Source organism: Sus scrofa, chromosome 7 (genome assembly GCF_054392235.1).
Source record: "Sus scrofa isolate SSC_HxYL_T2T_F1_AM1 chromosome 7, Sscrofa_HxYL_maternal_Yorkshire_Landrace_v2.0, whole genome shotgun sequence".
Taxonomy (NCBI): domain Eukaryota; kingdom Metazoa; phylum Chordata; class Mammalia; order Artiodactyla; family Suidae; genus Sus; species Sus scrofa.
The window spans coordinates 37,435,374-37,460,848 of NC_139389.1; the positions used below are offsets into that span (position 1 = coordinate 37,435,374).

The following is a 25,475-nucleotide window of genomic DNA, read 5'->3' on the forward strand; positions in this document are numbered from 1 at the left end:
AAAAGGTTGAAAAAAAAAATGTGATGAACTTGAAATACTCAGGTTTTTCTCTTGGTGTCCCCAACGCTTGGTGGTGAACTCACAGAGTGCCATCCAGGTGTGTGGTTTCAGAGGAAGCGCTGGGGCAGGTGTCCAAGAGGCCAGCTCTGGTTCCCGGGGGCAGGGGGTGAAAAACTGGTGAATCCTGGCCCAGAAGAGCAGGGTCCAGAGCAAGGATGGGGCCACAGAGTTAAGCTGAGGGCTGGAGTGACGAGAACAGAGGCAACAGCAAAGTGGCAGTGGGACTGGGGGCTCTCTGTTGCCTGGGGCAGTAAATACCTTCCCAGGATCCTTCCTTTACCTGCATCCCCCTTCCTTTGTCTGCATCTCCTGGAGGCGGAGGGTAGCAGGAGGTGTGGCTCCTTTGTGCTTCCTGTGCGCTCTGCTCTTCTGTCTTAGTTGGGGCTCCTTGGCAGGGACCTTTGCCCAGGCTGTGACACTTAGGGATCTGCAGCTTAGAAACTGACATTTTAAAACTTTTAAAAAAGCATTTTGTGACTGCAGTACTCTCATAGTGCTTTAGTATTAAAAAAAAGTTTCCCTTCGAGTGAGTCACTCCTGTGCTGTGGGAGCCAGCCCATTATTTTTTTATCTGATATTCCATTCGAATGTCAGATAAAAAAATGAGTGATTTTTTTTTTTTAGTATAAATGTATCCCAAATATTATATGGGTTAGACTTATGAAAAAAGAATCCCCTCCGCATTCATGGCTTATCTGAAGTTCAGTTTTAACCAGCCATCCTGTGTTTTGTTGTTGTTGTTAAAATATTGTTGATTTACACAGTTGGGCCAATCTCTGCTGTACAGCAAGGGGACTCAGTTATACATAGATGTGTATATCCCTTCTTTTTTTTTTTTTTATTAATTAATTAATTTCGTCTTTTTGCCTTTTCTAGGGCTACTCCCAGGTTAGGAGAGAGATTACTTCTAGGTTACTTCTAGGGAGATTCCCAGGTTAGGGGTCTAATTGGAGCTGTAGCCGCCAGCCTACACCACAGCCACAGCAACGAGGGATCCGAGTTGTGTTTGCAACCTACACCACAGCTCACTGCAACGCCAGATCCTCAACCCACTGAGCAAGGCCAGGGATCGAACCCTCAACCTCATGGTTCCTAGTTGGATTCATTAACCATTGCGCCACGACGGGAACTCCAATCCCTTCTTTTTTATATTCTTTGCCACCGCGGTTTTATCCCTGGAGACTGAATATGGTTCCCACTGCTGTACAGCAGGACCTCATTGCTTTATTCATCCTAAATGTCATAGTTTGCATCTACTAACCCCAAACTCCTACCCATCTCACTCCCTTCCCCTCTCTGCCTTGGCAACCACAAGTCTGTTCTCCATGTCTGTGAGTCTGTCTCCGTTGTGTGGACAGATTCATTTGGGGCATCCTGTGTTTGTAGTCCCTAAATTTAGCAACCCTAATCCATAGACAAGGATTGGGGAATGTGTGTTCTTTTTAAAATTTTACTGAAGTAGAGTTGATTTACAAAGTTGTATTAATTTCTGCTGTACAGCAGAGTGACTCAGTGATACATATGTGTATTCTTTTTCGTATTCTTTTCCCTCGTGGCTTATCACAGGGTACTGACTAGGTTTGCTGTGATAATGCGGCCCTGTAAATTATTCAGACAGATCTGCCCTTCTGTGGAGTAACTGTGTGGCAGATGCACATGGAATTTGCTAGAAGCCAGAGAATGACTCAGTGACCAGGCCAGTGACAGTGGCAAGAAGCTGAGTTCCTTTACAGAAAAGGTCCTGTTAACCGACTGTAATATAAGCACGTATTTAGAGTTGAGAGTCTTCCTGTCATGATTTAACAAAGGCTAAGTAGAATTTGGTATCTATGTGGGACAAAATCAAATAGTAAGAAAATTCATTCCACAAATGTAAGCTTTTTTGGGGGTGGGGGGTTTCTACCTGAGGTATGCAGAAGTTCCCAGGCCGGGGATTGAACCCACGCCACAGCAGTGACAATACTGGATCCTTAACCGCGAGGCCACAGAGAACTCCACACATAAGCTTTTTTTATTCAGGAAATAAGGGATGCACAGATATGTATTAATAATTAACGGGGTTGAGGGCTTCCTTGTGTAACAGGAGTTATTCTCTGTGACTCACTTAACAACCCTGTGAGGTAGATGCTGTTGTTATTCCCATTTTCTGGATGATGAAACTGAGGCCCAGAGGAGTAAACAACTTGTGTAAGGTGTTAGGTGTTTGGGGCCGAGTCTTGGGTTCGGGCCTGGGCAGCTGCCCCCAGAGCCAAACCCTTACCCGCCATCTGCGGCCACTGGCTTCCTGCCCCCCAGGACCTCACAGCTGAGGCACTGGACAGATGTGCACACGGGCCAGCATAGTGTGGGTCTTCGGAGCCACACCCGGGGCCCTGGAGACAGTGGTACTTGCAGAGCAGCTGGAGGGCGAAGGCCGGGCCGGGTCCCGCAGGGCCAGATCACGGAGGGTATGTCCCGCTGAACCCTTGGGTTGTCTTCTGTGATGGGGCCTCTGTTGAAGGCAGGGAGTAGGCACATTTATGCCTATTTGCTCAGAATCTAGTGAATTCCTTCCTCTTAGCTCGCATGTGGATCAGGATGCAGAAGGAAGGAGTGGCCATCAGAGTGCAGAAACCTCCCCCTCTGCTCTTCCCTCCTGAGCCCCGTACATTGCTGCCTTGGGTACCAGGACACGTCCGCCTGCCTCGCAACTTTGCCCTTAAATGCCTCTCCTCGTTCTGTTTCCCGGCCAGTTCCAGTTCCTCTGAGGACTGACTCCTGATGAGGCGGCTTGTTCAGAAAGCCGTTTCTGATCCTGCCTCTCAGAGTGTTCTGACCCTGGGCGCTTTGTGCAGATCTCCGGTTTAGCAGTTGCCCGAGTGAGAGAGAAGGCTCTGTAGCAGGATGGACATGGGTTCGACCTGGCTCCAGGCCTCTGGCAGGACACCAGGCCTCTGGCTGCCGCCCTAGGGGAGTTTGATGGGAGGACTGTTGCCAGAAGCGTGGGCAGGGCCAGCCTGCTGCACCAGCCTCAGCTGGAACCTCCTGGTCTGCAGGGGCGGCAGAGGCCGGGGTCTTGCTGGGTCTTGGTGGGAGGAGCTGAGCCCTGGAGCAGACCCCCAGAGCTGTGGGCAAGGAGTGCAGCTGAGCCCTGGAGTAGCCCCCCCCGGAGCCTGGGGTGGCAGGGGTAGGGGTGGAGGATCAGGAGGGGGGCAGGGTGAGCAGCCCCCCTTATAGCTACCGCTGGTGCCTTCCATGGACCCAATCCCATAGGCTGCAAGTCTTGCTAATAACCCTGTGCCCTCACAGGAACCTGTTAATGTGGAACAACCCTCGAGCCTGAGAATATTTATGTGTGGTGTTGGGGGTTCGATGATGGGAAATCCAAACTTGAGAGCCCCGAAGACAGCCAGCTCCCTGCCTCCGTCGCTGTCCCGTTGCACTGACCCCAGTTTTGTGCACATTTCAACCCCTTCACCTGCATGTCCTCAACTTAGACTCTCTGATGCTTTCTCAGGGAGGTGAAGGATCATCTGATTAAAACCCACCCTTGCCCCCAGGTCCCCACCAAGTGGTGGCTCTCCCCCAGGTCACCGCCCGGGTGCCGGCAAAGCGCTGCTCTGGGGCTCCTGCCCCAAGGCTGTTGATTCTGGAGCCCAGTACTTTTGACTCAGGGGTTGCAGGGCAGACAGGCTTTGCACAGGTGATCTGTGGGCCTGCTTTCTGAAAGGTGAATGCTGGGAAAGAAGCCGGTTAGGGTTGGGGGTGGAACTTGAATTTCCAGTTTGATCTGTTAAGTCTGAAATATCTGCGAGATTTCCTAGGGTCTGGACCTCAATGGGTCCTTAGTACATGAATGTCATCAAACCCACGAGGCTGGAAGGGACGACCCAGGGAGTGAAAACTGATGGATGAGGGAGTCGAGGGCTGAGCTGGGCGCTCTAGAGCCAAGAGGTCAGGAGGAGGATGGAGGTTCCCTTTAAGGGCCAAATCTTCCCTCAGAAATACGGACACCAGAGTTCCCGTCATGGCTCAGTGGTGAACGAACCCAACAAAGATCCATGAGGATGCAGGTTTGATCTCTGGCCTCTCCCAGTGGTTTAAGGATCCAGTGTTGCCATGAGCTATGGTGTAGATCGCAGATGCAGCTCGGATCCCATGTTGCTGCGGCTGTGGTGTAGGCCGGCAGCCATAGCTCTAATTTGACCCCTAGCCTGGGAACCTCCATGTGCTGTGGGTGTGGCCCTAAAAAAGTACAAAAGACAAAAAAAAAAAAAAAAAGAAAGAAAGAAAGAAAAGAAAAAAGAAATACAGACTCTGAGAGCAGACCAGTGGTGGCCAGAGATTGGGGGGGGGGGGTTTGCAATACATTTTGAGATGTACGAACATCTCAACACATCTGTTGTTTTCAGTGACACAGAAAAACAAACCCTTAAATACACCAAAAAGAAAAGGAAAAGAAAAAATAGAAAAAGAAAGAAAAATGGGGGGAAAAATACAGATGCTTTAGGCAGAGGTAGGTCCAGGGTTCTTGACTTTCAGTTGAGGATGTTCGTCTGAAACCAAGAACAAGGCATCTGAGACAGAAACCAGAGAAAGCAGCAGCAAAGAACTTCCCAGGCAAATGGATTACTCCCCCCTAGCCTCACCCTTTCTGCTGCTGGACCGTTTCCTCTACCTCACCCCTTTCCTTCTGTTGTTGGATTTTGTTTTCAAGTCTTGGGGGAATTTTTCTGCTTTTCTCTTTGCAGCTTAGGTCATTGTAAGTCTGCAGGATATTTTTGAACATTGCATAGCTTTTATTTATTTATTTTTTTATTAAAATTAGCAGGATTTCAGGTCATCTTTGTAGTTGGAACTTGCAGGGCAGAGAAGGCTAAGCACACATCCTTGCTCTCCTTGAGAATGTAGCTGTTTCTGTGTCCCTTTCCTGCTCAGGTTATTCAGGGGATCCTCCCTTCTCTTTCCGTTTCCAGCTTGTAGCCCCAGGCAACTTTATTTGAATAACCTTGGGACACTTCCCTCTCTGCTGAAGGCTTGACTCTACAGCTCACACCTTAATTTGGCTTAATTAATTGGCAGACACAAAGCTTCTAAAGGAAATATTTGTTTCCTTTCCTTCTTTGGAATTCTAGAAGAATGAATCTAGTCATGGAATGCATCAAGTCAAATTTCTTTTGCTAACTGCCTCGGAAGAGTTTTATGGAATTACATCCATTTAGCTTACTGAGTCTGTGCTCGTGTGGTGCCACGCCTCCCTTACTGTACCCTACAAAAGATATCCTTTATTTTTTTAAAATTTTTAATTACACAACTGGTTTCTTTATTTTTTGATGTCATTTATTGTAAATTTGCTGTCAGTGGGTATAAGGATAATAGCTGCACAGGAGCATGCAGGGAGGGGCACTGTACCGAATGGACGGTGCTAATAGGGACAGAATTTAGTTTCTCAGACAATTCATGAAACCAAGATGAAATTGGTGAAAGGATCCATATGCACTGCTTGGAGAAAAATAAACACATCTCCTAATTGATGATTCTCTTCCAAGTCAGCATCTTTTTTTTTTTGTCTTTTTAGGGTTGCACCCATGCCTTATGGAGGTTCCTGAGCTAGGGGTCAAATCAGAGCTGCAGCTGCTGACCTACACCACAGCCACAGCAATGTAGGATCCTTAACCCACTGAGCAAGGCCAGGGTTCGAACCTGCATCCTCATAGATACTACTAGTTGTATTCGTTACCACTGAGTCATGGTGGGAACTCCACCATTTTTTTTTTTTTTTTTTTTGATCACACCTGGGGCATATGGATTGAACCTGAGCCTCCACAGTGACCTCCAGCTGCTGCCTTTGGATCCTTAACCGGCTGTGCCACAGAGTGAACCAACCCCCCAAGTCAGCATTTTGGCTGCCACAGCCGTGTTGCCGTTTTTTGGATCTGGTTCACAGCATCACTCCTTGTTTTAAAAACCTTAAGTCCTTTCAGCTCCAGGCAAGGAAAACTTGCAGAAAATTTTTAGACAGGCGCTGGTGCCTTCAGAGTTTTCATGGACGACAGTGGGTCAGAGAGCTGAAAAGACAGCCCCTTAGCCCCTTGGGCTAGTTTATCATTCTACCTCTAACCAGAACAATCTTCACATTGTGAGGGGAGGGTGGATATAATCGTCTTTATTTTTTTTTCCTCTTTTTTTTTAAAATTAAATTCTGGGGGGAGGTGGGTATGGTGACATACAGTGCTGTGTTAGTTTCATGTGCACAGCAGAGTGAATCAGCCATAGGTATTTTCCCAGATTCTTTCCCATAGAGGTAATTACAGAATGGTGAGTTGGTTCCTCTGGGCTATACAGCAGGTCCTTGTTTGTTATCTGTTTTATATATAGTAGTGTGTATATGTTAATCCCAAACTTAATTTATCCCTTCTCCCCACATTTCCTCTTTGGTAACCTTACATTTGATTTTGAGATCTCTGTTTCTTCTTTGTAAATAAGTTCATTTGTGTCATTTTTATTAGATGCCACGTGTAAGTGATATCATGTGATATTTGTCTTTTTCTTTCTGACTTACTTAGTATGCTAATCTCTAGGTCCATCCATGTTGCTACATATGGCGTTATTTCATTCTCTTTGGTGGCTGAGTAATATTCCATTGTGTATATGTACCACATCTTCTTTCTCCAATCCTCTGTTGGTGGACATTTAGGTTGTTTCCATGTCTCGGCTACTGTATGTAATGTTGGCTTTGAACACGGGGATGCATGTATCTTTTCAAACTATGGTTTTCTCTGGATAGATGCCCAGGAGTGGGATTGCTGGATCATGTGATAGTTCTATTTTTTGTTTTTTAAGGAACCTCCATACTGTTCTTTGTAGTGATTGTACCAATTTGCATTCCCATCCATAGTGTAGGAGGGTTCCCTTTTCTCCACACCCTCTCCAGCATTTATTGTTTTGGTTTTTTGTTTTCTTTCTTTCTTTCAGGGCCACACCCATGGCACTTGGAAGTTCTCAGGCTAGGAGTCAAATTGGAACCTCAGCCATCGGCCCATGCCACAGCCACAGCAATGCCAGATCCCAGCCTTTGTCTGTGACCTACACCACAGCTCACGGCAACACTGGATCCTTAACCCACTGAGCGAAGTCAGAGTTAGAACCTACATCTTCATGGATGCCAGTGAGAGTTGTTTCCACTGAGCCCATCAGGAACTCCCTCCAGCATTTATTGTTTGTAGACTTTTTGATGATTGCCATTCTGACCGGTGTGAGATGGTCCCTCATTGTAGTTTTGTTTTGCATTTCTCTAATGATTAGCAATGTTGAGCATCTTTTCATGTGCTTTTTGGTCAACATCTTTATGTGAAAGGATGCTCTCAGAGTGTCCCTTAGGATTCTGTTTGTTGTATCACAGCCGTCTTTGCCTGGGGATGACTCCTTGATCTCTGCCCTAACTCCCAAGGGTTCCAGTTTAAGACTCTATCCAGTTGTGTCTTCAGTGAAGAGGGGGGAAGCAGCCCTCAGGCAACAGTGTGGCTCTCAGTCCTGGAGAAATGAGACTGCTGAAGGGCTGGAGCTCTCGGATGCCCCTTCGCCATACCTTCTGTGATGGGGCCCATTGTCTCACAGCTCTGCTTAGTAGCTGGTTAATTGTGCTCAAGGATCAGAGCTGTTTCTTATCTGGGCTCATGCTTCCTCCTCTCTGGACCTTTTCTCCTGGACCGAATTCTCAGTTTCCCCCAACATCACCGTGCACTCCTCTCGGCCCCTCTTGGTGCAGGCAGGAGCCCATCTGATTTGCCCCAGCAATGCCTTTTTTCTTTTTCTTTTCCAATTGTGAAATGATAAGTGTGGTTCCAAAAATAAAATCAAATGATGGAGATTGGGAGTTCCTGTTGTGGCTCAGCAGAAACGAATCCGACTAGGAACCATGAGGTTGCTGGTTCGATCCCTGGCCTTGCTCAGTGGGTTAAGGATCTGGCGTTGCTGTGAGCTGTGGTGTAGGTCGCAGATGTGGCTCAGATCCTGAGTTGCTGCGGCTGTGGTGTAGGCTGGCAGCTGTAGCTCTGATTCAACCCCTAACCTGGGAACCTCCATGTGCCGAGAGTGCAGCCCTAAAAAAAGTGAAAAAAAAAAGAAAAAAAGGACCATTCATTAAAAAAAAAAAAAAAAAAGATGGAAAATGAAAAGCTGAATATATCCAAACAGAATTTAGCTTGTGCCTTGGGAGAGGAGGGGTTGGTTCTTGGAATGATAGTGATATTTCAGGAAAACTACTGCTTTGAGGTAAGACTTATATATGTATATATTTTTTTGTCTTTTTTTTGCCATTTCTTGGGCCACTCCCGCGGCATATGGAGGTTCCCTGGCTAGGGGTCTAATTGGAGCTGTAGCCACTGGCCTACGCCAGAGCCACAGCAACACGGGATCCGAGCTGTGTCTGCAATCTACACCACAGTTCACGGTAACGCCGGATCCTTAACCCCCTGAGGAAGGCCAGGGTTGGAACCCGCAACCTCATGGTTCCTAGTCGGATTCATTAACCACTGTGCTACGACGGGAACTCCCAAGACTTCATATTTTGAAAAGCGTGTTGATATTCCTCATCTCATTTAATGGGCAGAACCACCGTGTGTGTGGTTTGGGGCATATATTGTTAAGGCTGTCTGACCTCGCTGAGTCTGAGAGAGTAAGGGACCCACCCGGGTGTGAGTTGAGATGGAAGGCGACTTCCCCATCCTTGACATCTGTTTGGGGAGTGTCGGCTCAACTGGCCCCTGGGGAACTAGGCGGGGGGTAAGTTTCAGGGGCGAGAAGGCAGATTCTGGTAGACTGGAGAAATCAGGCATTTCTTCATCCAGACTTGTTCCCAAGGAGTAGCTGGATATCCCTGAGAGTGAGCCCACAGGCTGCATTTTCTGGACGGCCACCCTGGGCACCGATGTGCTGGCAAGTCCTTTTTGGTCCAGTACTGCAAGTCATGCTGCAGCCTCTGCACATGCTGCTCAGTTATCATGTGGACAGAAGCTGATCCGCTCTGATCCTGGGACCTGTCAGCATCACCAGAGAGTGAAGATCAGATTCCTAAGTTGATCTGGTGTTAAAATGAGGTTTATGGAGTTCCCGTTGTGGCTCAGTGGTTAAGAACCTGACATAGTGTCTGTGAGGATGCGGGTTTGATCCATGGCCTCACTCAGTGGATTAAGGATCCATTGTTGCCAAAAGCTGTGGCATAGCTCACAGAGGTGGTTTGGATCCCGTGTTGTCGTGGCTGTGGTGAAGGCCAGCAACTGCTGCTCAGATTCAACCCCTACAGGCTGTGAACTTCCATATGCCGCAGATGCAGCTGTAAAAAGGAAAAAAAGATTATGATGGTAGATTTTAGGTTTTGTGTAGTTTACTGCAATTAAAAAAAATGAGTTTGGAGTTCCTTGGAGGATCTGGCGTTGTCACTGCTGTGGTGTGGGTTCAGTCCCTGGCCTGGGAACTTCTGCATGCTGCAGGTGTGGCCAAAGAAAAAATAAAGGAACAAAAGAAACTGAGTTTTATCAGCAGCCTCAGGGAAGGAGGCAGAAGAATAACAATGAAGATTCACAGAATAAGGGCCCAAATGATTAAAAAAAAAAAAAAAACCTCACAGAAAATATATTTCACTTATTTTAAGTAGAGTGATCGTGCAGTATGTGAGGGACAAGGTAATTAGAAGAAGCAAATGCTAAGAAAAGGACTGACTTACTGTGGAGGACATGTCCTTATACACCGGTGTGGCCACGACTGTGGACAGAATGTCACATGGCAAGACGTGCTGTTTCATGTGAATAAAATGACATTATTTTTCAAAAAAGAGAAACTACTTCGAAGGCAAAGTCTTAATTGAGGTTGTTTTGTTTTTTCGTTTGTTTGTTTTTTATTGTCCTTTTAGGGCCGCACCCATGGCATATGGAGGTTCCCAGGCTGGGGTCAAATCAGAGTTGTAGCCACCCGCCTACACCAGAGCCACAGCAACGCGGGATCCTAGCCGCATCTGTGATCTACACCACAGCTCACGGAAACGCCGGATCCTTAACCCACTGAGTGAGGCCAGGGATGCAACCTTCATCCTGGTGGATACTAGTCAGATTTGTTTCCGCTGAGCCATGATGTGAACTCCTTAGATGAAGTTTTAAGGGCTGTTGGATAATACATTTGTATGAGTTAAAACATTATAACCTAAAATAAGCAAGATTGCTTTAAATGCAAACTTGCATTTCAGGTCAAAAGATTGTATTCTTTTATGATCAATTTTTGTTTTTGTGTCAAAAAATTTCAGAAACTTATTTAGCAAGTAGATACGTTGATGTCAGAACCAGGATTTTCAGTTGGGAGAGAGAGGAGATGCAGGTATGAAATAAGAGAAATAAATCTGAAAAGTCCTAAAATGGAGTTGGAAATATCAGGTTGAACTCATAGTGAGTTTGTTCATTGAAAAAAATATTTCCTGCCTCTGGTCACTGAAACTGACCAACCCATTAGAAACGCCCCTGTTATGGTTTCCTGTGATTTCTTTTTAAAAATTAATTTTTAGGATTACACTTGCAGCATATGGACGTTCCCAGGCTAGGAGTTGAATTGGAGCTATAGCTGCTGGCCTACACCACAGCCACTGGATCCTTAATCCAGTGTGCAGGGCCAGGGATGGATCCTGTGTCCTCATGGATACTAGTCAGGTTTGTTACTGATGAGCCACAATGGGGACTCCCTAAAAATTAGTTATTTTTTTAACTCTGAGGGTTAAGGTGTCAATATTGTCTTGTTAAGATTCGAGTTTGATCCATAGCTCTGCTCAGTGGGTTAAAAATCCCGTATTGCCGTGAGCTGTGGTGTAGGTTGCTGATGCAGCTCGGATTCTGCGTTGCTATGGCTGTGGTGTAGGCCAACAGCTGCAGCTCTGATTCGACTCCTAGCCTGGGAATTTCCATATGCCACAGGTGTGGCCCTAAAAAGAAAAAAAGTTAATTTTTAAATGGACGTGTAGTTGATTATTTTGTTTCGCATGCACAGCACAGACCCAGCTTTGTGCAGACCAACCTCCCTTGCCGGTTATTACAAGATGGCTCTAGTTCCCTGGATCGTTTCTCCTGGAAACAAACTAAGGCTGTGTCTTCAGTTGGGTTCCAAAGGCAGAGCCTGGGAGGCGAGGGTGCTGCTGTGCAAGTGGTTTCTGGAGGGGGAGTGTCGGAGGGGCCCCGGGGAGGCGGCTGGGTGGGGCCCAGCCCGACAGCCAGGCTGTGGGTCTGGGGCACGGGCTCAGCCTGTTCCTGCATTGGCTCTGGATCACGAACTGCAGCATGGGCTTGTGTCACCTGGAAGCAAGCCTTTTGTCCCAGCTGACTTAGTTGCAGGCCTGGGGCTCTTGTGGGTGTGTGAGCAGGCTCGGGGTAGCTCCAAGGAGAGCTGGGAGGAAGGGCAGCTGTGAGCCATTGGCTCGGTCAGTAGCGAGATGGAGGGACTGGCTGATTCCAGCTCCGGAAGCCGGCACATCTTGTCAAACCAGAGGACCAGGAAGCATCAGAGACCGGGGTTGGCATGTGCACCCTGTGGTCTGTGGACTGGATTGTCAACAGGGACCTGCTGTGCAGTCCAGGGACCTCTACCCAACGTGCTGTGACACCCTGTATGGGAAAAGAAGCTGAAAAAGAATAGATGTGTGTTTGTGTGTAAGTGAGTCACTTTGCTGTATAGCAGAAATGATCACAACATTGTAAATCAACTGTATATAAATGAAACTTAAGGAAAAAGATGACTGTGTTCTGGTCAGAAGAACCAGGGCTGAACTTGGAGAGGCTCCTACTGCCCAGGCAATGAGAATAATGATCATACTCTAATTTAAAAATTTATTTATTTATTTATTTTGTTTTTTCTTTTTTTGTTTGTTTTTTCTTTCTTTTTTAATTACTCAGATGAATTTATCACATCTGTAGTTGTATAATGATCAGCACAATCTGATTTCACAGGATTTCCATCCCACAGCCCATGCGCATCCCCCCACTCCCCAACCTGTCTCCTCCAGAGACCATAAGTTTTTCAGTGTCTGTGAGTCAGCATCTGTTCTGTAAAGAAGTTCAGTCTGTCCTTTCTTCAGATTCCACATGTCAGTGAAAGCATTTGATGTTGGTGTCTCATTGTATGGCTGACTTCACTTAGCATGATAATTTCTAGGTCCATCCATGTTGCTAAAAATGCCGGTATTTTGTTCCTTTTAATGGCCGAGTAAGATTCCATTGTGTATATGTACCACATCTTCTGGATCCACTCCTCTGTCGATAGACATTTAGGTTGTTTCCATGTCTTGGCTACTGTAAATATTGCTGCAGTGAACATTGGAGTACATGTATCTTTGTGAGTCATGGTTTTCTCTGGGTAGATGCCCAGGAGTGGGATTGCTGGATCAAATGGTAGTTCTATGTTTAGTTTTCTGAGGAATCTCCATACTGCTTTCCACAGTGACTGCACCAATTTACAATCCCACCAACAGTGTACTAGGGTTCCTTTTTCTCCACACCCTCTCCAGCACTTACTGTTTGTAGACTTTTGGATGATGGCCATTCTGGCTGGTGTATGGTGGTGCCTCATAGTGGTTTTTATTTGCATTTCTCTAATAATGAGTGATGTTGAACATCTTTTCATGTGTTTTTTGGCCATGTGTATGTCTTCTTTGGAGAACTGTCTGTTTAGATCTTCTGCCCATTTTTTGATGGGGTTGTTTGTTTTTTTGGTATGGAGCTGCAGAAGGTGTTTATAAATTATGGAGATTAACCCCTTGTCAGTTGAATCACTTGCAAAGATTTTCTCCCATTCTGTGGGTTGTCTTTTTGTTTTGTTTAGGGTTTCCTTTGCTGTGCAGAAACTTTTCAGTTTGATTAGGTCCCATTTGTTTCTTTTTGTTTTTACCGTCATGACTCTAAGAGATGGATCTGAGAAGATGTTGCTGTCGTTTATGTCAGAGAGTGTTTGGTCTGTGTTTTCTTCTAAGAATTTTATAGTGTCAGGTCTTCTATCTAGGTCTTTAATCCATTTTGAGTTGATTTTTGTGTATGGTGTTAGGGAGTGTTCTAATTTCCTTCTTTTCCATGTGGCTGTCCAGTTTTCCCAGCACCACTTATTGAACAAGCTGTCCTTTCTCCATTGTATATTCTTGCCTCCATTGTCATAGATTAGTTGGCTGTGGGTGTGTGGGTTTAATTCTGGGCTTTCTATCCTGTTCCACTGATCTATATTTCTGTCTTTGTGCCAGTACTATATGGTTTTGATGATTGTTGCTTTGTAGTATAGTCTGAAGTCCAGGAGCCTGATTCCTCCAGCTCCATTTTTCCTTTTCAGGATGTCTTTGGCTATTCTGGGTCTTTTGTGCTTCCAAGCAAACTTTAAAATATTTTGTTCAAGTTCTGTGAAAAATGTCCTTGTTAATTTTTTTTTTTTTTTTTTTTTTGTCTTTTGTCTTTTTGTTGTTGTTGTTGTTGTTGTTGCTATTTCTTGGGCCGCTCCCGTGGCATATGGAGGTTCCCAGGCTAGGGGTTGAATCGAAGCTGTAGCCACCGGCCTATGCCAGAGCCACAGCAACACGGGAGTCTGCAACCTACACCACAGCTCACGGCAACGCCGGATCGTTAACCCACTGAGCAAGGGCAGGGACCGAACCCACAACCTCATGGTTCCTAGTTGGATTCGTTAACCACTGCGCCATAACGGGAACTCCTGTCCTTGTTAATTTGATAGGGATTTCATTGAATCTGTATATTGCCTTGGGTAGTATAGTCATTTTGATAATATTAACTCTTCCAATCCACGAGCATGGTATATCTTTCCATCTGTTTGTGTCATCTTTGATTTCTTTTATCAGTGTCTTATAGTTTTCGGAGTACAGGTCTTTTGTCTCTTTGGGTAGGTTTACTCCTAAGTGTTTTATTCTTTTGGATGCGATGGAAAATGGGATTGCTTCCCTAATTTCTTTTTCTGGTCTTTCATTGTTAGTGTATAGAAATGCCATCGATTTCTGTGTATTAATTTTGTGTCCTGCGACTTTGCCAAGTTCATGGATGAGCTCTAACAGTTTTCTGGTCGAGTCTTTAGGATTCTCTAGGTATAGTAAGTATCATGTCATCTGCAAATAGTGATAGTTTTACTTCTTCCTTTCCTATTTGCATTCCTTTTATCTCTTTTACTTTTGATTGCTGTGGCTAGGACTTCCAAAACTATGGTGAAGAATAGAGGCAAGAGCAGGATATCCTTGTCTTGTTCCTGTTCTCAGTGGGAATTCTTTCAGCTTTTTACCACTGAGAATGATGTTAGCTGTGGGTTTGTCATATATGGCCTTTATCATGTTGAGGTAGGTTCCCTCTATGCCCACTTTCTGAAGGGTTTTTATCAGAAATGGGTGTTGGATTTTGTCAAAGGCTTTTTCTGCGTCTATTGAGAGGATCATATGGTTTTTATTCTTCAGTTGGTTAATGTGTATCACACTGATTTATTTGCAGATATTGAAGAACCCTTGCATCTTGGGGATAAATCCCACTTGATCATGATGTACAATCCTTCTAATGTATTGTTGGATGCGGTTTACTAGTATTTTGTTGAGGATTTTTGCATCGATGTTCATCAGTGAAATTGGCCCATAGTTTTCTTTTTTTGTGGAATCTTTGTCTGGTTTTGGTACCATGGTGATGGTGGCCTCATAGAATGAGTTTGGGAGTATCACTTCCTCTGCAATTTTTTGAAATAGTTTCAGAAGGAGAGGTGTTAGCTCTTCTCTAAATGTTTGATAGAATTTGCCCTGGAGTTCCCGTCGTGGTGCAGTGGTTAACGAATCTGACTAGGAACCATGGGGTTGCAGGTTCGTTCCCTCACCTTGCTCAGTGGGCTAAGGATCCGGCATTGCCATGAGCTGTGGTGTAGGTCGCAGACGCGGCCTGGATCCCGCGTTGCTGTGGCTCTGGTGTAGGCCGGTGGTTACAGCTCCGATTAGAGCCCTAGCCTGGGAACCTCCATATGCCACGGGAGCTGCTCAAGAAAAGTCGGAAAGCACCACCCCCCCCCAAAAAAAAAAAAAAAAGAATTCTCCTGTGGAGCCATCTGGTCCTGGACTTTTTGTTTGTTGGAACTTTTTAAATCACAGTTTCAATTTCAGTTCTTGTGATTGGTCCATTCGTCTTTTCGATTTCATCTTGGTTTAGTCTTGGAAGATTGTACTTTTCTAAGAATTTGTCCATTTCTTCTAGGTTTTCCATTTTATTGGCATATAGTTACATATAGTAGTCTCTTATGATCCTTTGTATTTCTGTGATGTCCGTTGTTGCTTCTCCTTTTTCATTTCTAATTTTATTGACTTAAAATTTTTAAAAAATTTAATTTTTTTGGTTGTGCCCACGGCATTCAGAAGTTCACAGGCCAGGAATTGAACGTGGGCCACAGCAGCAACCCTAGCTGCTGCAGTGACAATGCCAGGTCCTTAACCCACCAAGCCACAGGAGAACTCCATTGTAATTTTTTTTAATGTAGAAAATGTGAACATTTTTCGTCCTCTACTTTGCTGACGTACTGTGTACTCCCTTGGTTGTAAAGACATCTGAGTCCACCCTTGCTTCTCCTTATACTCACCATGTGCAAATTTTTGGTGTGTTTTATAAGCTTTAGCTATGGTTATACAGCCTGTGTGACAGAATCTTGTTCTGCTGATTCTTCCTTATAAATATTAAAATGACTCCCCAATTCTTTTGCCAAAAAAAAAAAAAGAGTGATCGAAGTGGATTGAATCGCATCAGTATATTTAAAATCCATGACTCAGGATATTAAAAAAAAAAAAACGAAAAAACAAAACCTCATTGTTGACCTTCGGAGAATGCTAAATGAAGTAACTCACTTTTCTGGAAAATGCTGAAGGGAAAGAACCAAGCATTAGTGTGTCTTTGCTGTAAGGATTGTTATCATTATTGATTTTGGCTGTGCCTTTGGCATGTGAAAGTTCCTGGGGCTGGAGATAGAACCTGAGTCATGGTGGTGATTCGAGCCACTGTGGTGACAATATCGGGTCCTTAACCCACTGAGCCACCAGGGAGCTCCTGTATGGATTATTCTACACGGAAATCAAATGGTGGTGGAGGGAAGAAGAAATGATGGAATTAGATGTCACCATTTTGCAAATACCAGTGGATATTGACGATGACACTTAGGGGACACTGTCCATGATGGCTGACACTGCAGCAGAGACACCACACATCAGGTGCCTCCGATGAAAGGGTGGGGTCATGCTTAGGGTCTGGCCTCTTCTGGCTTTTGTTTTCCAGAGAGCAAGCCTACGTTTTTGTTAATATCATTTCCAGAGTTCAGAGATTTACTTAAATATTTTTAAATTGAAGTGTAGTTGATTTACAACGTTGTGTTAGTTTCTGGTGTACAGCAAAGTGATTCAGTTATACATATGTGTACATAGTCTTTTTCATGCTCAGATGTTTACTCTTAGAAGGTTTTTAGAAAAACAGAAGAAAGCATGATTTCCGTGACCATCTTCTGATGCTTTTCGTTTCTCTCCCTCTCTTTTTTTAATGGCCTCACCTGTGGCATGTGGAAGTTCCCAGGCCAGAGATAGAATTCGAACCACGGCTGCAGCCTACGCCATAGCTGCAACAATGCTGGATCCTTAACCCACTGCACAGCGACCTGAGCTACTGGCAGTCGGGTTCTTTACCCACTGTGCCACGGTGGGAACTCCCTTTTTTCCTTTAACAAAGGATTATTTGCTTGTCGGCTTTTTACTTGGAACATTTTATAATACCATGTTAGTGGGAAAAATGTACTTATTATTTAAAATCTAAACAAGTAGTGTAAAGCAGACAAGGCAATTATATAGGCATATTCTTCCTTTTTTTTTTTTTTTTCCTAATTGGCTTCACCTGCTGCTTATGGATATTCCCTGGTCAGGGATCAAATCCCAGATACAGCTGTGACCTACACCACAGCTGCAGCCATGCTGGATCCTTAACCCCCTGTGCTGCAGCGGGAACTCCCACAGTCTTCCATTTTACTATCTAAAAGCTTATTTTTTTCCCTGAAGTGGCTATTTTCGTTCTTCGTAGATGTATTGATGTGAAAATAGAATCATTATTGAAAAAAATTGACCCAAAGCCCACGTGCCGTCCATCGTGTGACTTTCTCTTGCTGAAACTCAAATGATGCTTCGTCTCAGTCTTTTCCTAGTGAAGTGGAATTCTTCTATTCCAGTATTACTTTACTCCAGCAAATTGCACTTATAGCTTCACAGGGCTCATGAAATTTTGATGCTGGCTGAAATGCAAGCTCTTGAGTTGCCTAATCGATTTGAGTTAATCGTTAATATTGACATCCCATTCCATTATGTGACTCTGCTCGGGAGATGGTTTTCCAGAGATAGATTATTGTCTTCATTTTACTGCTTGTGCTGGTACTTCTCCACTGCTGAATAGGCATGTGAGCCCATGATGATCGATGCAACTCTAGCTCTGTTTAAAGCTGGCTGTGAATTTTATTTATATAGTCGCCCTATTAGAAAGAGGCATGAATAGCTGAGAAAAACCAGAAAAACCTTGGCTAAGCTGGACAGCTAAGTGTAGCTCTTTAAGAAGCAACAGAATCCTTTGTGTGTGTGTGTGTGTGTGTGTGTGTGTGCTATTAATTTTTACAGCTTGCAGCTGCAGAAAAATAATTCTTTTGGAATAGGCAGCATAAGTGTTGAAAATGAGCTCTTTTTCTTAGCTGTCAGAGTAACCACTTTTCTTGAACTGTGGTTATAATCACTTGTGACATATCACTGTCACCCTTTTCTTCTCTGGCGTTCCAAGAAGGTTAAACATTATTGAGCCTCAACCTTTGTCCTAAGAGTTCAGAGGGACAAAAATCGTGCATTCAACCTCAACATATACTTTCCGGTGGATTTCTGTGTGTTCCCTGAGGTCTTTGGAGTTTAAAAAAAAAAAAAGAGATGTCAGGAGTTCTTGTTGTGGCTCAGGGGAAACGAATCTGACTAATATCCATGAGGACGCAGGTTCAATCGCTGGCCTCGCTTAGTGGGTTAAGGATCTGGCATTGCTGTGAGCTGTGGTGTAGATGGCACATGTGGCCCAGATCTGGCGTGGCTGTGGCTATGGCCAGCGGCTACAGCTCTGATTCAACCGCTAGCCAGGGAACCTCCACGTGCCACGGGTATGGCCCTAAAAAGACACACACACAAAAAAGTCAGAAAAGCCATTAGTCAGGATTCATTCTTTTTCCATCCTTTTCTTTTTTCTTTCTTTTTTTTTTTGCCTCAGTAAAACAGGATTTACTCTTTGTTTATTTAATAAAATATGAACTGCACTTGATTTCTTCTAGCAGTGACAAAGTCTAGAACTTTGTGATTTTCATCAATTAAAAAAAAATCACACGAATGGGATGGAACATGATGAGGTTAATGTGTGAAAAAGAATATGTGTGTGTGTGTGTGTGTATATATATATATATATACATGACTAGGTCACTTTTCTCTACAGCAGAAATTGACAGAACACTAAATTAACTGTAATAGAAACATAAAAATCTTTTAAAAAGGGGAAAAAAATCACACGGATGGAATATCTGACCGTTGATCTGCCTTAGAGTCATGTTATTGTCTCTTCTTAGGAGTCAGACTCAGGAGGAGGGTTGGAGAGTTTCAGAATTCTGTGGTCCATGGCCTGCTTCTAAAAACCTGGATGATTCCTTTTTTAATCTAAAAATAAAGTGTTGGGTCTGAAGGTGGAGGCAGGGTGGGAGCATGAGTCGGCTGGATGTCAGCCATGTCTGATTCTTCTGGGAATGACTTAGCATTCTTGGTTCTTTTGATTTCCCTGGGTATAGCTAACTTTGAGTAAGAGCGTATTTTGTATTGCTAAGCACTGTATACACATTGCATTAGTTGATAGTTTAAAATCTCTTTCAGTAATTGTAATTTGTCTTTACACCATTATCTCTTTATCTTAGTCCTGTCTCTACTCTGACCTTCTGTTTTTGTTTTGCCGTGGTGTGCAGCGCTTGATATGGGGTCTTAGTTCCAGGACTGACCTTTTTTTTCAATTGAAGTATAGTTGATTTGCAGTGTTGTGTTAGTTTCAGTATATAGCACAGTGATTCAGTTATACACATATACATATCATATCTATGCATGTATATATGTATCTATATCTATATGTATATACATGTATCTGTATCTATGTGTGTCTATGTATATATGTGTATCCACATCTTTATGTATAGATATATGTATCTATATCTATATGTATCTCCATCTTTTTTCAGATTCTTTCCCCCTGCAGGTTATTACAAGATATTGAGTATAGTTCCCTATGCAATACAGCAGGTCCTTATTGTTTGTCTGTTTTGCATATGGTAGTGTGTGTGTGCTAATCCCAACCTCCTAACTGATCTCTCCCTTCTCCTTTTCCCCTTTGGTAACAATAAGTTTATTTCCTATGTCTGTGGACCTATTTCTGTTTTGTAAATGAGTTCTTTTGCATGTTTTTTTTTTTTAAGATTCCACATATACACATGTCATATGATGTTTGTCTTTCTCTGTCCAATTTCACTTATCTACTCTGGGTGTAATCATGAGAAGAATAATGTCCTCTTAGAGGAAAGAGCCGGGATTTTGTGTTCTAAACCTCAGCCCTTGGGAATTGGGAGACTTCAATACATTTTTAATAATGACCCTCTGATCTCCGTTTTTTTCCTGGCTGGTTATTGCTTAGCCATTATGGAGTAAGAGCGAGTTGTAAGGTGAGAAGTCAGAGTGAGGAGGAGGGGAGGAAATGGCCAAGTAGCACACGGTCAAGTTAGACTGTATTTTGTGTAGCCAAAAGTCCCTTTCTTGATTATCATTTGAAAGGTATCTATTCATCGCGGGAACAGAAGTTTGAACATTTGTACATCACATGCTGCCATAGCAAGATGAGGGGCACAGGGTGTGGTGCGGTCCAGAGGCAAATATCTTGGGTTTTGTGTGTGTGGATCTTGAAATGTCTGTGAGGGATCCAAGGAGTGAGGTCTAGCAAGCAGTTGGCTATTAGTGTGTGGAATTCCCAGGGAAAGAGCAAGTGGGCAGGAGAGGCGAGGTGGTCCCTTCCTAAATCTGGGCGTGAATGAGGCTGGTCAGTGATGGAGGAGGGGCTGCAGGGTGAGGAAAGGCGACAGAGCACAGATACTGTGCTGACATTCCCAGTAGTGACATAGGAGGGTTCAGTGGTGGAGGAGAAAGTCATCCAGATGAAGCAAACAGAAGCAACCAGAGACCCAAGCAGGGAGAGTGACGTCACAGGAGAAAGAGAAGAGCACGTTGCAGAAGAGGCCTGGTAATGATATAAAATGTCAAAATGTTAGAATTTAATGTATACGTTTTATTAACAATGACAATGGTGTTAAGAAGGGTGAAGGATGAATTTTGTGCTCGGAATTTCAAGCCACAAAGAGGACTTTAATGGAGCTCCCTGGTAGTTCAGCAGGTGAAGGGTCCAGTGTTGTCACTGCTGTGGTGAAGGTTTGATCCCTGGCCCCGAACTTCCCTGTGCCCCGGGTATAGCCAAAAATAAATAAATAAATAAAAGAGGACTTTAGTGTGTGGGGAGGAGGAAATTTTAGTTGTATTTCAGTGGGTTAAAGGACTTTTGGGAGTTCCCGTTGTGGCGCAGTGGTTAACGAATCTGGCTAGGAACCATGAGGTTGCAGGTTCGATCCCTGGCCTTGCTCAGTGGGTGAAGGATCCAGTGTTGCCGTGAGCTGTGGTGTAGGTCGTGGACGCAGCTCGGATCCCGCGTTGCTGTGGCTGTGGGGTAGGCCAGCAGCTACAGCTCCGATTAGACCCCTAGCCTGGGAACCTCCATATGCCATGGGAGCGGCCCTAGAAAAGGCAAAAAGACAAAAAAAAAAAGAGTACACAGGACTTCTGATTTCAAGACAGCAAGTAAAAACCTTTCAGTTCCTGACTCCTCTCGCAAAAATCACTCCAAGTAACAAAGACAACAAGAAACCTCGACTGTCAGTGTTTGGTGAACCTGAGAGATGGTGTAGCCTTGAACCACAGTGGGTGGAGAGGAAAGCCAATGAAGACGGTGAAGGACTTGGCCATGCCCCCAACCCAGCACCCTGGCCCCACGGGAGCAGGAGTCACCAGCTTTGTTGCAGGCAGAAATGAGGTGGGCCCTGCAGGTGGGAAACTTTGAAAGTCTGCACAAGGAATGTTGTCACCAGGCACCTTCGTGACCCAGTCACACACCACCTTCCTCATTCCTGCAGGAGCCAAGAAATGTGCTTTCTGAATAAATTGGGTCAGAGAGGCTGTAGATGCAGGAAGGGGCCTGGAGGAAGGCGGGAGTGACCTGGGGGATGAGTAAATCCCATAAGGCCTCTGCACCGTCACCCCCAGCCCAGGACCCCGGCCTCCAGGCTCATCATTCCCAGCGTGGGTCTCCTGTGAAAAGGTCAACTGCCCCCAGGCCCTGGCAGTGAATCCCCAGAACACCAGTCCTGAGTGTGAACAAACAGCTAAGCATCACCAGAAAGTGGGGCAGGCCTCCAGCATAAAGGAGAGGGGACAACAGATCCCAGACTAAGAAAGGGGAAAAAAGAGGAACTCGGAGCAAACAATGACCCTGTGCGGGAGCTGAAGGGAATTCCTAACGAGTCTCAATATCCTCCAAAGGGTAAGAGGAGATCTTGCGTCTGTGAAAGTATAATGTTCAAAACTTTAAAATATGGCCTTTCTGCAAATATAAAATGAGCATGCGTTAAAGATTTTATTCAGCTCATTCACTAATGGGGAGCCCTTCAGATGATAAGGTCAATTCAGAGGAGAATCCGAAGGACATAGGTCATCAGTCAAGAATGCAGAAATGGGAGTTCCTGCTGTGGTTGAATGGGATAGGTGGCATCTCTGCAGCGCCAGGACACGGGTTTGATCCCTGGCCCGGCACAGTAGGTTAAGGATCCATGTTGCCACAGGTGTAGTGTAGGTCACAACTGCGGCTCAGATCTGATCTGTGGCCTGGGAATTCCATATGCTGTAGGTCGGCCAAGAAAGGAAAAAAAAAAGAATTCAGAAATGAATTTGCTAATAGGTGCAAAACTGGTCATATCCTATAGGGGAATAATGTGTGGTACTGAGGTAATCATTTTCTCAGGGTGGAAATTAAGTCAATTAGATAGATAGTGAACAAAACTCGTTTGCTTGACTCGAAGTTAACTTGATCGGCTTAGGGATGTACAATATAAATAGCCTGGTCTAGTGCTTCTCAAAATGGGGTTCCTAGTCCAGCAGCCTCAGAATCACCTGGGAACTTGTTCTTTGTTCCTTATCAACTGATTCCGAAATTCTGGGCGTAGGGTTCAGCAGTGTGGGTTTTGGCAAACCCTGTAGGAGGTACTGATGCATGACCACACCACTCGGGGGGACCACTTTTCTTTATCCATTTCTCTGTCACTGGACATCTAGGTTGTTTCCATGTCTTGGCCATTGTGAATAGTGCTGCTGGGAACATAGGGGTGCATGTATCTTTCTAAATTGTAGTTTTGTTTGGATAGATGCCCAGGAGTGGGATTGCTGGGTCATCTGGTAGTTCTATTCTTAGTTTTCTGAGGAACCTCCATACTGTTCTCCACAGTGGTTGCATCAGCTTACATTCCCACTAACAGTGTGAGAGGGTCCCCTTTTCTTCTTGGCAGTCTCTTTTCTTAACTCCTACTTTTGATGCACTTTCCTATCTTTATTTATTTATTTTTTTTGTCTTTTTGTGTTTTTCTAGGGCCACACCTGCGGCATATGGAGGTTCCCAGGTTAGGAATCGAATCAGAGCTGTAGCCGTCGGCCAACGCCACAGCCACAGCAACTCGGGATCCGAGCTGGGTCTGCAACCTACACCACAGCTCACGGCAACGCTGGATCCCTAACCCCCTAAGCAAGGTCAGGGAAGGAACCCGCGACCTCATGGTTCGTAGTTTGATTCGTTAACCACTGAGCCATGACGGGAGCTCCACTTTCCTATCTTTAAACAAATGAAATACACTTATTTTATATTTAATATCTGATAATTAATATTCAGGAGCTTTTGTTGGTGGATTTGTGTCTGTCTGTCCTTTCTGTAGTTCCACCAATTGTGTCATTATGTTTTGCAACTTTGTAAAAAAAATGAGGTGTAATTGATCGCCAATATTACCTTCCTTTCAGATGTACCACTTAATGGCTCGTATTAGTATCTGTTGCAGAATGATCACCGCATTGTCTAGTTAACATCCATCACCATGCATAACTAAACAATTTTTTTTCTTTTAAGATGTACTCTTAGGGGCGTTCTTGCTGTGGTGCAGTTGGTTAAGAATCCAATTGCAGTGGCTCAGGTCACTGTGGAGGTGTGGGTTTGATTCCCAGCCTGGTGCAGTGGGTTAAGGATCTGGCATTTTGTGTGTAGCCACAGCTCAGGTTCAGTCCCTGGCCCAGGAACTTCCATATGCTGGGGGTGGGAGTGGCCATAAAATTAAAAAAAAAAAAAAGGTATTCTTAGTAACTTTCAAATAGGCACTACAGTGTCATTAACTAGTCTCTGCCACGATTTGCTTTGCACCCTCTGGCTTATTTCCTTGGTCACTAGAGGTTTGTACCTGTGGACTCCTCCCCCACTTGGCCCACCTCTATCCTTGTTTTGCAGCTTTTTGTCCTGAGCTCTCCTTGGCTACAACTTTGTCGTCATTTTTGAGGCTTGGATTGAACATACATTTTCCCAGAGAGAATCTTACTGAATTTCCACCAAGCTGTATTGTTAACCAAGAGCAATCGAAAAATAAATTCCCTGGAGTTCTCGTCATGGCTCAGTGGTTAACGAATCTGACTAGGAACCGTGAGGTTGTGGGTTCGATCCCTGACCTTGCTCAGTGGGTTAAGGATCTGGCATTGCCATGAGCTGTGGTGTAGGTCACAGACGTGGCTTGGAACCCGAGTTGCCGTGGCTCTGGTGTAGGCCGGTGGCTACAGCTCCGATTAGACCCTTAGCCTGGGAGCCTCCATATGCTATAGGAGAGGCCCAAAAAATGGCAAAAAGACCAATAAATAAATAAATAAAATTAAATTTAAAAAAATTCCCTGCATCAGAAACCTTCTCACTGTGTAGGTGTCTTTGGCCACCAAAAACTCCTGAGACCCAGCGTTTGCTCCCCTGCTCCGGCCCCTGGCTTTATTGGTGACCGTTCCAGCCAGACTTGCTCACCTGCCTGTGTCCTGCCCCTGCCCAGCTGCTTGGCTGGCAGAGGGGAGCTTTCGGTCCCAGGGGTTAGCGAGTGTCCTGCTTGTGCTCGTGCTTCCCTTCTCTGGCCTCTGAGGATTCCCTTTACTTTTCTGCCACCTCACTGATGCACTGAAAAATAACCATCATCGTGTGATTCTTTTACCCACACCTTGTATGTGTTGTGTGGTGGGAAGGCTTGTTGGGTCTCATCTGCAATATGTCTGAGAAACTCTTGTCTTTTTATTTTATTTTTTATTATTTTTTTCTTTTTTGGCCGCCCCACCGCATATGGACTTTCCTGGGCCAGAGATCAGATCTGAGCCACAGCTGTGGCAACACCGGATCCTTAACCCACTGTGCTGGGCTGGGGGTCAAACCTTCATCCCCCCTGCTCCAAGGATGCTGCCAATCATGTTGCGCCACAGTGGGAATTCCTTTTAAAACATTTTTAATTTGGGAGTTCCTGTCGTGACGCAGTGGTTAACGAATCCGACTAGGAACCATAAGGTTGCGGGTTCGATCCCTGCCCTTGCTCAGTGGGTTAACGATCCGGCGTTGCCGTGAGCTGTGGTGTAGGTTGCAGACGTGGCTCGGATCCTGCGTTGCTGTGGCTCTGGCGTAGGCCGGTGGCTCCAGCTCCGATTCAACCCCTAGCCTGGGAACCTCCATATGCTGCAGGAGCGGCCCAAGAAATAGCAAAAAGACAAAAAAAAAAAAAAAAAAAAGACAAAAAACATTTTTAATTTGTATGATTATTCTGACTTAACAATTTTATTGAAGTATGGTTGGTTTACTATTATTATTATAAATAGTTGGTTTATTATTACTAAGTCGTGTTGATTTCTGCTGTACAACAAAGTGATTCTGTTATACATAGATTCTTTTCATATTCTTTTTGGTTTATCATGGTTTATTACAGGCTATCGAGTGTAGTTCCCTGTGCTGTACTGTAGGACCTTGTTCATTCACCCTACACATGCTAGTTTGCATCTCCTTGTCTTGTGTTCGTATGATGAAAGCAGGTCCCCAGAACGGGTCTCTCAGGTCAGAGCCGCGTGTCCCCAGGGTCCCAGCCTCCATCCCTGTGGCTGTGGGAAGTACGGCTCCTGCCACACTCATCTGTCCAGGATACCCCACGCCAGTCAGGGGCCAGGACTTGAC

The 25,475-nt window shown here is 44.8% G+C and overlaps 1 protein-coding gene across 21 annotated transcripts in view; it reads left to right on the top strand.

Moving 5' to 3' along the window:
* DST (dystonin) overlaps nucleotides 1–25,475 on the top strand; it is a 488,220-nt gene that overhangs the window by 56,939 nt on the left and 405,806 nt on the right. The window lies entirely within an intron of this gene.